We start from the raw sequence: 4,007 nt of genomic DNA, 5'->3' as shown, positions 1-4,007 counted from the left end.
CTGGATGTCTTGTCTTCCTTTCCCTGTGGGCAGGGAAGCCATTGGGTGTGATGCTCCTTCTCTGAGCACTCAGCAGAGGGGAGAGCAGAGCTTTGGGGTGCTGGCATCTCTGCCAGGAGGCCACGAGGTAGAGGATGGAGGCTGCTGGTCGCTTGGAAATCCCTCTGTTAGGCTGGTTTGTGGTGCATGTGCTCAGGTGCCCCTGAGGGCTGGGAGCTTTAGGGCACTAGTGATGGTGATGTGAGCGCCTCTGTGCCCACGGGGACCTGGCGGTGGTGGTTGAAATAGAGGATTTGTTCTTGTGGCTTGGAGAAGCGCTGCTTGGTCCTGACATCAGTCTTTGGTGGCCGTGGCTGTGCCTCAGTGCCCTGTGCCGTCACGCTGGGCCCCACGATGGCTCAGGGGCGATCACACAATCATGGAATGGTTTGGGTTGGAAGGGACCTCAGAGCCCATCCAGTCCCACCCCTGCCATGGGCAGGGACACCTCCCACTGGATCAGGGGCTCCAAGCCCCATCCAACCTGGCCTTGAACCCCTCCAGGGATGGGGCAGCCACCCCTGCTCTGGGCAGCCTGGGCCAGGGCCTCCCACCCTCTCAGCAAAACATTTCTTCTTAAGATCTCATCTCAATCTACCCTCTTTCAGCTCAAAACTGTTCCCCCTCATTCTACCCCTGCCCTCCCTGATCCAGAGCCCCTCCCCAGCTTTCCTGGAGCCCCTTTCAGCACTGGAAGCCGCTCTAAAGTCTCCCCAAAGCCTTCTCCAGGCTGAACAAACCCAACTCTCTCATCCTGTCCTCGTACAGGAGGTTCTCCAGCTCTCACATCATCTCTGTGGCCTCCTCTGGCCTCGCTTCAACAGATCCGCATCCTTCTCGTGCTGGGGACTCCAAAACTTCACTTTGTATTTTAGAAGCTGCCCTCAGATCCAGCCACTGGAGCCAATGTGGGGTTTGTTAATAATGATATTATTATAATAACAGAGGCATTGTGTTTCTCCTCTCACACGGTTCTGGGAGCATCCTTGGAGTAAGGAGCTGTGCCTGCTGCTGCTTCAGGGTTGGCACGGGGCAGCGTAGCCCTCCTCCAGCCGGCCCCCCTGGCTCTGGCGCTGTGCCGCTGCCCTCCCTGCCCGGCATCACCGTGCCAACCGCGCTCCCCCGGGAGAGAGCGGCGCTCGGGGCCAGCCCCGTGGGCGCCCGGGCTCCGCTGGGGAGAGGGAGCGCGGTGGGAGCGAGGGAGAGGGCTCCCAGTCAGTGTGCAAGTGCCATTGTTTTGACACGGAGGCATATGGCGCCGTCAGAAACAGCAAAAAGAAACCTCACAGCAGATGCTGCCAAGGCAGAGAGCTGGCAGCAGGCAGCCAGCCCGGCAAAATGCCTTCTTTGCCGTCGCTGCGTGGCAGGCCAGCGCGGCTCCGTGCACGGGGCTGGCTCTGCGTGCGCCCCTGCGCCTCGGGGCTGAGCGAAGCTGCAGGTTGACCCTGGCCGAGGCGCTTGGACCACGCGCACCACGCTGGACGTGGAGCTGGGGGCGATCGGCGCAGGCTGGTGCTGCCGGAGCTGGCAGGGAGCAGCGCTGGGGCGTCCCAACTCTGACCATGCCACCAGCGCTGCGGTGCAGGCACAGGGGGGGTTGGGAAGCTGCCAGCTCTTCTTGACGCCTCTCGTCTACTCCTACAGGTGCTCCCACGCCCGCCACTGCCCACACAGACCGGCCATCCCTCCGTTGGACACCGCTGTCTGGCACAACCTCTTGGGCCGCGCGCTGTGCCAGGGCAAGTTGTGGGTTCGGGTGGAGAGCGAGGAGGCTGGGTCGAGCTCTGGTCTCCACATCCCACAGTAGGACAAGGTCAGGTATTCCCGCAGCTTATTGAGCTCTGCATCAGTGGCCTGCCAGGTGATGAAGTGCTCAGACCTGTGTGGCACTGGCTTGGCACCTCCAGCTCCTGGGTGAGCGGTGCTTGCACTGGCTGTTTGGAAATGGGCTGTAGGGGTTGTTTTCAAGGTCTCTGATGCTGACCCTGTGCAGCTTCACCTTCACCCTGGGCTGGCTGGAGCACCAGTTGTCTCACTGCCTCTCCGTGCGCGACCCACAGAGCAGCTGCAGTGGGGATGGGGCACACAAGAGGGTAATTTCTGCAGAGGCAGAGCTGAGGGACCAAGAAAGCCTTTTCCCCTATGCAAATGGGCTTGATCTGCTTCTGTTTGATGCAGAGACAGGGGCTCTTAGCCCAGGGTGCCACAACTGTACTTTCCTGCTCTTTCCTAACTGAGTCTTACATCGCTGTAGCATGAACTGTTTGCATGGAGTGGGTTTTTATTTGACCCCTTCCAGGCAAAATGGGTGTTTCATCGAATCACAGGATGGTTTGGGTTGGAAGGGACCTCAAAGGCCATCCAATTCCAACCCCCCTGCCATGGGCAGGGACACCTCCCACTGGGTAAGGACTCAAAGCCCCATCCAGCCTGGCCTTGAACCCCTCCAGGGATGGGGCAGCCACCACTGCTCTGGGCAACCTGGGCCAGGGCCTCCCCAACCTCTCAACGAAACATTTCTTCCAAAGACCCTCATTTTTAGGGGCCTGCAACTGCAGAGGACTCAATCTGATGGCAGACGTGGTCCCTTCTGCTCCTCCAGCTTGACAGGAGGGGTGCAGGGCTTGCTGGCTCCTGGTTTGGGGGCCGTCCACCCTAAAACTCGACCTTCCCCTGCAGCTCCTCAGGCTGGTGGGACCAGCGGCTCCTGCCAAGGCCGGGGGGACACACGCAGCCACCCTTCCTTCCGTGTGGTAGCAGCAGAAACGCTGCCTCGTATGAATTTATGTAGGACTTGGCAAAATGTATGTTTGTGTCATTTCTGCAAGAGCAGCAGCCTGCTCTGCCGCTTACACATTGCGGCGGTAATAGAGGTACTTGAGTTATAGTGAAACTTATTTCATTTTACAGCTCCTACAGCGTTAACAGATGTACGGGAGCCTGATCCAATCATGCAGCAAGAGATTTTGGGGCCAGTTCTTCCAGTTTTGACAGTGTGGAAGCTAGGAGCAGCCATACATTTTACAAACAAGAATAAACGACCCTTAGCAACATATGTCTGTGCTGGCAGCTTCAACGTAATCATAAATAAGGAACCCTGCTAGGCAGGAATGTAGCTGGGCTCTGCATACGGCCAGGACGGACAAAGCATCTGCCTTCCTCCCGTTATATTAATGAGGTGCAGGCACTGGAATCTCTGTGCTGTACGGCTGGGTCTGCTGGGTGGGAACAAAGGACTTAGAAAAACAAATGCTAACCCAGAGCAACAGAGCTTTATTTGTTTTAAAGCCTGTATTTCATTTTAGTGACGCTTCACTCCTGCCCGCTCTCGCCAGGCAAGCATTACCTGTTCCTCCCGTATGAGGAAAGGCTGGGAGAGTCGGGACTGTGCTCAGCCTCTTCTCCTCTTGCTCCGAACTTCGATCCCTGGCCCCCTGTGCCTGCTTGAATGAAACACCGGGGGCACCCCAGCCTCCCTCCCCGAGGAGGGCACAGAGATGATCCGAGGGCTGCAGCATCTCCTGTGTGAGGACAGGATGGGAGAGTTGGGGTTGTTCAGCCTGGAGAAGGTTCTGGGGAGACCTTCGAGCAGCTTCCAGTGCTGAAAGGGCCTCCAGGAAAGCTGGGGAGGGGCTCTGGATCAGGGAGGGCAGGGGGAGAATGAGGGGGAACAGTTTTGAGCTGAAAGAGGGAGATTGAGATGAGATCTTAAGAAGAAATGTTTTGCTGTGAGGGTGGCGAGGCCCAGGTTGCCCAGAGCAGGGGTGGCTGCCCCATCCCTGGAGGGGTTCAAGGCCAGGTTGGATGGGGCTGGAGCCCCTGACCCAGTGGGAGGTGTCCCTGCCCATGGCAGGGGTGGAGCTGGATGGGCTTTGAGGTCCCTCGCACCCAAACCATTCTGTGATTCAATTCTCTGCTTCCACCCCACAGAACCAATCGCAGACATCTTTGGGTAGAAAGGGAGAGGG

Source organism: Phaenicophaeus curvirostris, chromosome 17, assembly GCF_032191515.1.
Source record: "Phaenicophaeus curvirostris isolate KB17595 chromosome 17, BPBGC_Pcur_1.0, whole genome shotgun sequence".
NCBI classification, from domain to species: domain Eukaryota; kingdom Metazoa; phylum Chordata; class Aves; order Cuculiformes; family Cuculidae; genus Phaenicophaeus; species Phaenicophaeus curvirostris.
This window is presented reverse-complemented; position numbering follows the sequence as displayed.